General features: G+C 30.8%; 1 protein-coding gene across 2 annotated transcripts in view; it reads left to right on the forward strand.

Moving 5' to 3' along the window:
• The first annotated feature begins 1,058 nt into the window (after nucleotides 1–1,058).
• The window catches only part of LOC145319447 (uncharacterized), a 95,079-nt gene continuing 83,442 nt past the window's right edge, over nucleotides 1,059–12,695 (forward strand). For both annotated transcript variants that reach the window (XM_080161581.1, XM_080161583.1), the window contains exon 1: nucleotides 1,059–1,142. The gene's annotated coding sequence lies outside the window, so the exon portion shown is untranslated. The remainder of the gene's footprint in view (nucleotides 1,143–12,695) is intronic.

The following is a 12,695-nucleotide window of genomic DNA, read 5'->3' on the forward strand; positions in this document are numbered from 1 at the left end:
AAATTTACAAAAGATTCAAGAGCAGTAAAATTTACGATGATTTCTGTACTGCAGAATTTTTTTGTGTTTTATCTAGGATTTTTGCTTGCAATTTTAATAATGTATAAATTTACTCCTAGGAAAACGCATATTTACCATATTTGGTTCGGATTTTTACTCTTTATTCGATTTGGCACTTTTGGGATTTTAAAAATATTTCTCGTATTCATTCGAATCCGGTGGATAGGAACCGGTTCTTATCCATACGAAAAAACTATGTCTAGCACCGAATTATATCCAGCTTTCTACGAATATAAAAATGTACAATCATGAGATTAAAACCAGTTTTTTAAGCCCTTGCCTTCGGCACCTCGGGGCTAAAAAAACTGGTTTTAATCTTATAATTGTACATTCTATATCCGCGGAAAGCTGTTTATAATACGATGCGTGAAATAACTATTATTTTAAAATAGACGATTTAAAAATCCACCATTCCGAAACACAAAAAATCTTCTAATAAAAATGAAATGCATAGAAGATTTTTTTACTATGTGGTAGGGTTTTTACTAATGTTATTCAGATTTAGAGATTATTAACACGAAACATACCAATTCATTTAAAGTGCAATTTTCTTGAAATCAAATCAAACTTTAAAAAGATTCCATATACGTTTTAGAAATTTTTATTTTTTACATATATAATGTGCTAAGTTTTGAATTCCTATAATTTTAACTCTCAAATTATCAAAATTGCCAATTGAATAGTATAACACAACAGGAATCTAATGGGAAAAGACAATGGCCAATAAAATGATGTATATCCTTGATGATGATACAAAAAAATTTACCCTTCTGTAGATTACAATTAGTGGTTGAATCGTTTGAACGCTAAACTTAATTTATCAACCAATCAATATTTATTAAATGTCTCCAAAGTTGTTATGTCAAGGTTATTAAAAACTTGGGGACTAATGTAATAAACAGCCTATTCCATATTTCCTGAATTTCGATACTTTAAAAAATTCCTAATTCCTATTTGATTTAAACGTTTCTTAACTTAAAATTATTTCCTTTTTTTTCAGATAAAAGTGAAATAAACACATGTAGTGATTTAAACTATTTTTTGTTTCTTTAAAAAATGCTTCACAATTTTGATACATTCAGGTAGGTCATTTTTTTATTTAAATGATATAATTCTATAGAAAAATTTTGTGTGTCTTATTATGTAAAGTAGTATGTTTTTTTTGTTTGTCCGTTAGGATCTTGTTAACCCCTGAACCGATTAAATTTTGAATTTCAGGGAGATTTTATATGCTATTTAATTTTTAATTAAAACCTTGGGATGGTTTTATTTTTTTTCTGTCCCTCTAATAGAAGCCAGTAGTTGACCAAGAAAAATTTAAGAATTTAAAAAAAATATTTTCCCACCCTTGCAATTAAGAATGAATATTTTTCGCATCGTATTATAGACAGCTTTCCGCGGATATGAAAATTGTTATAAACAGTTTTGTTAGCTCCGTGGCGCTGAAGGCCCTGGCTATCGAAATGGTATTAACCTTATTATTTTTGATTTAATATTCGTGTAAAATTGTCTTAAATACGATTTTTAGTATGGCTCAGAATCGCTTCCAATCCAGCGGATAGTAAACGGTTTTGAAGCCATACTGGAAAATAGTTCCACATTTAAATTAGATTTTCATTGTAATCTTTTTCTATTATTTTAACCTTTATTATCTAAAGAATGCTTTAATTAAAGTTTAAAAGTAATTTTTTATTGTTTTGAATTTGATTAACACGAGTGCATGTTAATACGAAGTCTAGGAGGTCATCAATAATTCAGGATTACAGGGACATGAAAATTGAGGATAAAACATGTTTACCCCATGGCAAAATTTGGTGAGGTGCAGGGGCGTCCAAGCTTTTTTTGGGGGGGGGGGGTAAAAAATTTTAGGGGGGGGTAATTCGTGTTTGGGGGGGGTAAAATGGCGCGCGAAGCGCGCCGAAATTTTTTTTACCCCCCCCCCCAAAATTTTTACCCCGGGGGTAAAATTTGATTGGGGGGGGGTAATTACCCCCCTAAAGTCTGTTGGGGGGGGTAAATACTCCCCTCAAATCTGTTGGGGGGGGGTAATTAGCCCCCCCCCAAACTAATTTACCCCGGGGGTAAAATTTTTGGGGGGGGTAATTTAATTATGTAAAAAAAGCACCTACCTAATCTATTAAGTTAATAAGTACTATCCTATAACATAAAGTAGTAAGTAAGGTTTATTTGACTATAGCTTCAGATTTCATTACTTTTAATACTGAGTTCTCCTTTTTAGGAAAGCTTCACATAGATCCCATGATGGTTCCACACTATTATAGGTCAATCCTTTGAGTGGTTTTAGGCTATTTTTCTCCTCCCTTTTTACCCTTTAGAAAACACGAGTTCTTAGATGCTAAGGGCGCCACTACTATTCAAATATATAGTAGTATCTCATTCTTTAGAACATAAAAATACAATAATTAACTCACTAACCAATGAACCAATATGATTATACTTTAAAGTGAAGCGTCTTATAGGTCCTGGTAAGTTTTATAAATAGTTTTGAGACACCCTGACATCCTCCCAAAAGAAATCGCCTATAGAAATTCTTTTTCATTATTTAATGAAATATTTAATTTAGTAAGGTATCTATTTTATGGAATCTTCAGTGCTTTACAATTACATCATAGATCCCCGGGATGGTTTTAGCCCTTATAAAGGCCCAAGCAAATAAAACATGATCAAACTATTAAATTTTTTGTTATCATGGTTAAGAACTGTTTTAACTGGTTGGACTATATTGGGGTATAGTCCCTTTTGTGGCAACGCTCTTTAAGGGGCGTTTCTTCGTTTTTTTCACACAAGCTTCTCTCCTATTTCTAGCCCCTGCGGGGGGCCAATTGCTTAACCATGTGGGGCAATCACCTAAACCAATATAACCTATCCTAAAATAAACTATCAGTAAAATTTTTTTTTAAAGAACATTCAATTTGGGGGGGGTAAATACCCCCCCAAAAAAATTTTTTTTAAAGAACATTTATTTTGGGGGGGGTAATTACCCCCCCAAAATGGTTTGGGGGGGGGGGTAAATACCCCCCCTAAAATCGTTGGGGGTGCCTACGGCACCCCCAAGGTAGGGGTAATTTTTTTTTGGGGGGGTATTGTTCACAAAATTTTGGGGGTGCCAAATGGCCCATTACCCCCCCCCCTTGGACGCCTATGTTGAGGTGGGTGGCATTTTCAGAGAAAATTAGATTGTTACAACCCAAACATTAATCTTGCAATTGCTCCTAAAAAGACAGGTGCCTTACTTTTGCAATTTTTGAGTAAAATTATCTTAAATTTTCCTACCCCTTAAAATTTTTTAACCATAGACAAGCTAGCATGTCAGTTTTTACATTTTTTTATCCCTTAATTTAAAAGCTCTTTATAATGCCTATAACAATGGCGTCATACATTAAATTGACCAATGATAGCCCATTAAACAGACTAAATTACCAATGGCAAGCCAGTATACATTTTAATTGACTAATGATAGGCCAGTATGACGTCATTTTTTACAGGCAATATAAAAAGCTTCCTTTGTGTAGCACATGATCACCTCTCAGTTTCCAAAAATTGTCAAATTGTGCCCATCAAAAACAAAACATTTTTAAAAATATTTTGAAATGGATGGGTGTTATTTTGTGCTACACTTGCATTTGTGAAATTTACTGTAAACTATTTTCTCGTATTCATTCGAATCCGGTGGATAGGAACCGGTTCTCATCCATACGAAAAAACTATGTCTAGCATCGTATTACATCCAGCTTTCTACGAATATAGAAATGTACAATCATAAGATTAAAACTAGTTTTTTTAGCCGGTGACTTCGTCACCTCGGGGCTAAAAAAAAACTAGTTTTAATCTCATAATTGTACATTCTATATCCGCGGAAAGCCGTTTATAATACGATGCGAGAAATAACTATTCCAGTATGGCTTCGAAATCGATCAATATCCGCTGGATTATTACCATTTCTCAACCATACTGAAAAACCATGTATAGCATCGTATTACAGATAATTTTCCACGTATAGTAATATAAAAATCATATAATTATTACCAGTTATGTTACCCGGCTATTGGCCCTTTGGGGCTAACAAAACTTTTTGATTTTGATATCCGCAGAAAGTTGTCTGTATTACGAAAACTATTATGCAATCTTTTAATATTCAATATATATTTGTTAGAATTAGTATTATTTTTGTTATATGCTTTAATATCCCCCCAAAAAAGACAAAATTTCTTTGGCAACATACACTAAATGTTTTTAAGTAACCTGTTTGAAAACCTCAAAGATAATAACAAAAAAATTATAATCCAACTTTTTTTTTGAAAATTAGTCACTGATTAAATGAAAATTTTATTTCAACTTGAATATAAGATGGAAGTTGTTTCTAAACTTTAAAAACATCTAACGGCTGGCTTTTACATAAATTAATGCGCAAAAAAAGGTTGATTATACACGTGTATTTTTTTGGCCAGCACTTGATTTTTTTAATATAAATGCATTGTTGCCAACAATTAAAAACATACGTTCCACCTTCGAGTTGATCTTAATGTTTAATCTAAAGACATTGTTATTTGTCTATGGAATTAGTTTTATTATGTTATTATGGACCAATTTACTTTACATTTTTTACGGCTGGGCAGATATCAAAGTCTTTCTACATTACTGTAGAGTTTTGGGTGTAAGTTCAGTTTAGTTCAAGGAAAGGTTTTAGGCTATTCTACGTAGATTTAGTCCAATCCCCTTATGACATAAGATACATAATACATTTTTAAAAATCTACCCCTTTTACTCTACAAAATCTAATATTGGAGGCTTATGGGTGAATCAACCAACTATAAAATATTTTTAATTAAAGAGATTTTTTTAGTCTGCCTAACTATTTTCTATGCAAATGCTTATAAGTACATAAACATGTATTGTTCTTTTGCAGATTTTAGAGATAGTGTATTTTTATAATTTTACTAAAAGATATTGAACTTATTTTTTTGTTAATTAAATAGACTATTTTTAGATAAGAAATATTGGCTTTTTAATTTAAAAAAAAAATATTTTGCATTTACATATATGAATTAAACTAGTAATAGCTCATGTTATTATTTAAATTCATTTTTCAAAACAATGAAAAAAAATTTAAAAGAATTACTTTTTATGATGTTTTTTTTTAGTTCTTTTACTTAATATGTAAGTTTAAAATTAAATTAAACATGATTATGAAAAAATGAAAATATTTTGTCAAGCATATCCCTCAATTCTAGACGTATCTATCCATATGTCATAAGAAACTTTAAGTTAGTTTGTATGTATATGTATGAAGGGTTGTGCGATTGTTTACTTGTTTAATAGAGTAGCTGCTCTATAAATCATTATGTACTTTAATTCTAAATAAAAAGTAAAGTCTAAGTCTAAGTCTAAATAGCCCAATTCTTTGGTATAAAATAATAGGATACATGTCTTTCCGTTTGTTCTTTTAAAATCTTAAAATTGGACGAGAAGCTTAGTATTAGTCCAGTAAATGTTTTAGGCTATATGCTAGGATATTTGCCAAGAACCCCTACCTCCCCCCTCCCATAAAAAAACATTCTTGTAAAAAGCAAAATATATATTATTAGTGGTGGGGGGGGGGGGGGATGACAACTAGACTTATAATAAGAAATAGGTATTCTTTAATTATACATACTACTGTTTTTTTTCAATGATTTTATAGTGACAAATAAAGGTAGCTGCGCCAAATATACACGTTACTATTCTTGTTTTATGCAATACATACTATTTCTTATTCTTTAAAGTATTCCAAATTTAACCAAAAATGATAAATTGATTTGTTAAGAAATATTCGTTCCATTTCGGTTATTTAAATAAAAGGAGGAACATGGTTTTTACATGGCAGGGGATATTATTCTCAATATAAATAAATCTACACTAAATATGAAAGTAAATAAAAGAGCTCGGCAGCCGTGCAAAGGCCACGACTAACACTTTTTGGACGATTTTAATATTTTTTATTTTGAACAACTTGATTGTCATAATTGGGTTAAGTTTAAGTTTCCAGCTGATTTTTAAAATTGTTAAAGATTGATTTCCCTGAGGATTACAGGCGGCTTAAAAGAAACAAGCCTAAGCTACAATAGTAAAATATATTTCAAGCAATGGAGACTTATCAAACTGAAACTGCAAATTAAATATAATGATTTATATACTAAGATATCTGATCTAACATTTAAATACTTGATTCGTTTTAAAAATTATTTGTTAAATTTCAACCATACCTTTATACATGATAAATAAGGTTAATTTCACATAAATGAAGATTAATTTATGTTTGTTTAATTGCTGTAAGAAAATTTGTTGATTAATTTGCAAGTTAAATACTTTTTTTCCTTAATTAAAAAGAAAATGTTTAATGTTAAATAGTTTTCAAGGCCAATAAAAGTTCGTCCTTGATTTTTTTTTCCATTGGATATTTTTTTCCATTGACTATGAACTAATCTTGTGTTAAACACATAGAATTATATAAAGTAGTAAGAGTCTTTTGTCAGAAGCTTATGCTCTCAATAAATACTGAACCGATTGAGATCATTTTTTGTTTTAAGGTGTAAGTCTTGGGATGGTTTTAAGCTATTTTAAAGCCAATCTCTACCTTTTCGAAGACAGGGCCACTAGAGGCTAGGGGCACAGTCGCTAGTAACTTATTACATAACTAAAACTTATGCCTGGGAGGGTAGAAAGAAGTTTTAATAGTAAATATAAAAATAATATTCTGACTTTTAAAAGAAGATGCACAAAGAGGGTAGGGGGCAATTTTAGAATTAGATATAAGTGTAGAAAAAAATCAGTGGAATCAAGTAATTTAGAAAACAGACGGAAGAAAACGTTTTGAATTAAAGAGTAGCTACGCCACTTAAAATTAATAATCTGACATTGAAAAAAGAAGATGCACAAAGATTATCTAAATCACTAAACAATGTTTCATATTTCAGTATGCATTGCCAGAAATGTAAAGGGATAAGACAATGGCGTATAAATTGAGATATCCCTAAGAATAATACACAATATTACCCCTTTTGTATACTACATTTAGTAGTTGAAACGTTTGTACACTCAACTTAATACACCAACCAATAAAAATTCCCAAAGTTGTTAAGCCAATAAGAAAACGCTTTGATACAACTTTGTGGACTAGTGTAATATGCAGCCCATTGTCCCCTCCCTACCTGATTGCATTGCATTATGCAAACAAATTTCCTGTATTGCAGAAAAACGACAATTACTGATTAGTATTATTAATCATATTTAGTAAGGAATGAAAGAACAGGCAAATATGTTTATAATAAGACATGTTATGGCATCTACTGCTCGTATGTCAAACATTAGAGTAAAACAATAGAGGGGTTAAATAACTGTTTCCTCACCCTGGGGACCCTTTGCCGACATTCATGTGGGTCTTTGAATATTAGCCAATAGCATCGTAAATACTAACACAGACAAGTCGGTACAAAAGAACAGAAAGCAATTTGCAAGCAGACGAAAAGGTCCCCAAGGTAGTTGTCTGGGTTATACATCTATACTTATTAAATTTATTTGTCATAGGCGTAGTAGCATAGTGTGGTTTAAATTAAGATGTTAAAATTCAAGCTTTGCTTTTAATAATGCTTAAAAAAATATGCCATTAAATTGTCATTTTCCTCATTTCATTTGATTATGGCGAGAGGATGCTAAGTTGCAATAAAGGAAACGTGGAAGGTTTTTTTTCTAAGAATTTTTGAGAAATTTTAAATTACTTCTTAAAGGGAAGGTTTTCATTTCATGTTAACTTCTTAAAATCTAATCACTTAAAACACTTTAGAATCGTCCTAATAATTTTAAACTTTACATGATAATTCTTGTAACAATTATACGAAATTTAGAAGCATATCAACTCTGTAAATACTACCAGATAGTCTTTACTTCGCTTTTAAACATTTTGAAATTTAAAAAAATTCTTCTAAATAACATTTCTGGGTGTTTTTATTCTCATTATTATGAAAATAGTAGCTTCTATTTTGCAAATTACTAGAATTAAAGCCCATAGCACCTGCAGGAGGCCAAGACGTTTCGGTAACCTAACCTGTCAATTGCTTCTTTGAATGTATTCAACATTTATTATTTATACAATCTATCCCATTTCAAAAATGGAGAAATTTATATAGATTCACGTTTGGTCACGACTAAAACATTAAATTTTCCCGCATATTGGAAACTGTAATATTAATCTACTTTCGAACAATACGCCCTCCCCCCCCCCCCCCCCTATCAATTATATATCTTATTGAATGCTATAAACTTGACCTAAAGGTCTCTTTTAAATTCCATTTAAACAAGGATTACAGCATCCATAAAAGCGAAGCTCTGAAATGGTAGGACAACCGACCACTAACACTAATAGAGTGTCAGAACTGAATAATCAGAATCTAAATGTATAAAAGTCAACATTAAAAATAGTATAAAAGTACATTTTTTGAAAAACTGCCTAAATAGGATAATGTTTAAGGACATACTTACATTTTTACACTTAATTATAGAGATGCTTCGCTTTGTTGTCAAGGGAATCAGTATTAAAAAAATCAGATCGATCGGATTATTTTATCACATGATAGCCTAACAAAAACAAAAAAGAAGGAGGGGGGGGGGGGTCACTTGATATAAATAAGATGTTGGCATGCAATCCTAAAGAATATGCAATATTTTGAATCTTATTTTCTAAAATTCGTGGATATAAAAATAATTTGGTAGGGTTTAATACCATATACGGTAAAAATCGACATTTTTTTAGGATGATATTTAGAATGATTTCATCAGTATCAGCTGGACTAAAATCGGTTCTTAGTCATGTATAGCATCGTATTACAGACTATTTTCCACGAATATTAAAATGTTTTATTAGCCCGGGCTATCGACCCCTCTTGGCTAACAAAACTGGTTTTAATCTTATAATTTTTCAGTTAAATATCCGCGGAAAACTGACTATAATACGATGCGATAAATAACTACTCCAGTCTACCTTATGATTCAACAATGTATTCAATTCCAGGGATAAAGACTCTCTATAACAGTATAAAATTTAGCTGGATGTTTAAACCTGTTCCTAAACAGATAATACATCTTTTCAGAGTTTCCTTTTTTCCACACTAGCGGGTTTAAATTTAAGATTTATGCGAGGCACGGCTGCCGAGCCCTTTGCTCCCTGCGCCTCAAACAGAAAATTATGATTTTGATCTATGTGGACATTTCTAGAAAACAAGTTTGACAACATCCATAAAAGAGAAGCTCTGAAACTGAACATTATATTAACACGTATGTATACGTTTAATTTTTTTTAGTAAATTTGTTGCAAAAACTAATTAAAAACAGGATACTGTTTAAGGATTGAATTATAGAGATGCTTCACATTGTTGTTGTAATGTTTTAGATTCTTATATATTTCTTGTTATATCTTATAATTAATTTTTAAGTAACTCTGTCCCAATCCCTAAGTAAACCAGAGCTGATTATGAAAGATGTATAAACTGGTAAAAACAATTTGTTAATTTACTCGCATATTATTGTAAACTCCACAGTTGCAAAACAATATGTTTTCTACTTGCAAAAATATGTAAAAAAAATTTAAAGCACTTGTTTTTCCTTAAGATTTTCACTTTCAGTTTTAGCCATTTAAAACAATGGATCATGAAAAGAAAACGAAGTAGCGGGTTTCGTCGTATTTTCACAGCAGCTTTTGATTGGTTATTTTAGGTTGGGTAAATGTTTATGATTGCCCCACAGGGTTAAAGCCACCTTTAGGGGCGATAACTAGTATTAAAGTTATTGTGCAAAAAGACGAACCAGCTACTTTGTTTTCTTTTGATGATAAAAAAGGATCTAAATCAATGAAAATTTTATGAAAAAGTTTGGTTTAAAATTTTTTTCTGACTTAAAAAATTTGTAACTGTAAAATCTACAACAAAATATATGCAAAAAAATTGCATACGTTTATTACCTAAGAATTACCTAACAAGGATCTTCATATTCTATCTTAACGGAAAAATGGGTTATTGTGTAAGGTTTCAATATCTAAAACTTCTTTATCATTCAAGAATAATCATAAAGATATTAATTTTATCTACATCATATGTTTTAGCTTAAAAATGTAGTTTGATATCTGATATCACATTTAATGACAGAATTTTATTTCATACCCTTCCCAAGGGTTTTATTTCTGGAAATGAAATAAAAGGAAAAATATACCCTTACATGAATAAATATAAAATTATAGAAATAATTATAGAATAAATGTATGATACATAACTATTGGATGTATAACCCAAACAACTACCTGGAGCCAGTGTTGTGGACCTTTTTCGTCTGCTAATAAGTTGCTTTCGGCTCTAATGTAGAGACTTGGCTGTGTTAATATTTCCGACTCCATTGGCTGATATTCAAAGGATCCAATTAAAAGTTGGTACAGGGTCCACAGGGTGGGAACATACAGTTTTTTTTTAGCCCCTTTCAACTTTATTGTTACTCTATTCATACATGTTACCAAAAAGTAATACAAAGCTAGAAGCATTTTTTTCAAAGTACTAATTATGCTGTCACTCTTAAAAGTGCTTAGTCTTAAATTACATTTTTTCATTTTTGTTTTTCATAAGTTATTGCTTGTTTTAAAGGCATTGTTTTGGTTTATTAAGATCCTGTACTTATTTTTACTGTAAAGTACTGTAGTACATACAGCTTAAATTTTAAAGTACAAAACAAAATAAAAAGTACTTTTTCCATGTAGCTAATATCATCATGGTGAATTTTAGATAAAATCAAATATAATTGAAACACTGTATAGTGAATAAGTAATTTTAAACTTGCTAGGCTTCTAATCTATGGATATTGTCATTCTTGTTTCTTAATAAAGTATTAACATACAGGGATGGAGGGGACATTGGGCTGTCTATTACAATAGTTCCCAAAGTTTTATAAAAAAAAAACGTTTTCTTATTAGTTGGCTTAACAACTTTGGAGGCTTAAGTCTAGTGTCCCATAGTTTCAACCACTAATCAAAACCTACAGAAGGGATAATTTTGTGTATCATCATTGGGGATGTACATCAATTTATCGGCCATTGTCTTATCCCTATATAACCCTGATACTTACCAGAAAATTTATGGAGGATAAATTTAAAATACTATTATTACATAATTACTACATTAGTAAAAATATACTGTTATATGAAATAAAATTATTAGCTTTGTGATGTTTTAATTATCATTCATTTGGCATATTCTCAATTTACATATAATAATCATAAGATTTTAATTTGAAAAAACTTTCAAATTTGTTTAAGAATAAAAAGATTAAGGCATTTAAGAATAGTCCTACAGATTTGATACCTCTAAATAAATGATTTTAAAATGATGATTATGAAAACAATAATTTATACAATACTGTCTGATATTGCGCTTCGCTTTTATAAATGTCATCCTTGTTCATTTCAAAAACGCTCAAACGTGGTTTTACTTTATATTGTCCTAAATGCTTTGCCTCTAGCCTTTAGGGGCTTTGCCCCAAGAGATTTAATCAACCTAATTTTTCGTATTTTAGATTTAAAAGAAAAAGTTAAAAAAAATTGGGGGAATTTTTTTTCGGGGGGAGGAGGGGTGAGTCTACCCCCTTTCTTTAATTTTTAAAATTTGTTTAAATTTTTATTTTTTGGAGGGGTTGGGGTGTCCCACCTCACCAAAGAAAAAAGCTTAAAACCATCACAGAACCATTAGGTATATTACCTGAAGGGTAGAGCCCAATCGCTTCAGTGGTTACTGTTATCTTAAGCTTCAGACAGACAGACAGACGGACATTGTTCTACGTTGTATTATAGATGTGTTGTTTTAATGGATTAAATATGTATCCTATAATATAAATAAGTTAAAAACGTTTTATAGTTATGCGTTTGGGACGTTTTACTGTGGTTAGTGATATTTTTCTCCCCACTCTCCCCTTGGGGCAGTTAGTTTAAAAATATAAAGTAGTAATGTTTTATTTTCGGAATGATTAGCTAGATTTAAATAATAAGTTGTTTGGTGTTGTGTTTGTGGCGTCATATGAGAGTGGTTTTAGGTTATTTCTTGGTTAATGAAAGCTAGTTTTGAATAAAACCTTGTCACTTCAAGAAAAATAAAACAAAATAAGACCTGGGATTTTTCTCAATTTTGCAATGACCCATTTTCAATCAAATGTAAGATTAACAAAAAAAATAAGCCTTATTGGAAGGTGCCAACAATTTATTCTTTTTGATATTTAAACATTTAATGACAAAGAAATCTAGAATAAAAACTGATTATCAACAACGGCAAAAAAGACTGGATTACAGAAATGTATTCTGAAAAGTAGATTAAAATTGGCGCTATCACACAAAGTATTCTCATGAGCACTGGTTACACCCCCTCCCCCCACCCCTCCCCTATTAAAATATACTAAAAATAAGAATAGGTGTGTAGCTTTTTGTTTGTTTGTTTATTTTGTTAGGATAGGTTATGTTATATTGGGTAATTGAAAAGAAACTACCCCCACTAGGAGGAGGGGAGTTATAGGTGTTCAAACGGCCACTTGCAAGAAAGTTTTCGTAAGCTGCACTA

The sequence above is a fragment of the Acartia tonsa genome, chromosome 5, assembly GCF_053477335.1.
Source record: "Acartia tonsa isolate MP-2025a chromosome 5, ASM5347733v1, whole genome shotgun sequence".
NCBI classification, from domain to species: Eukaryota; Metazoa; Arthropoda; class Copepoda; order Calanoida; family Acartiidae; genus Acartia; species Acartia tonsa.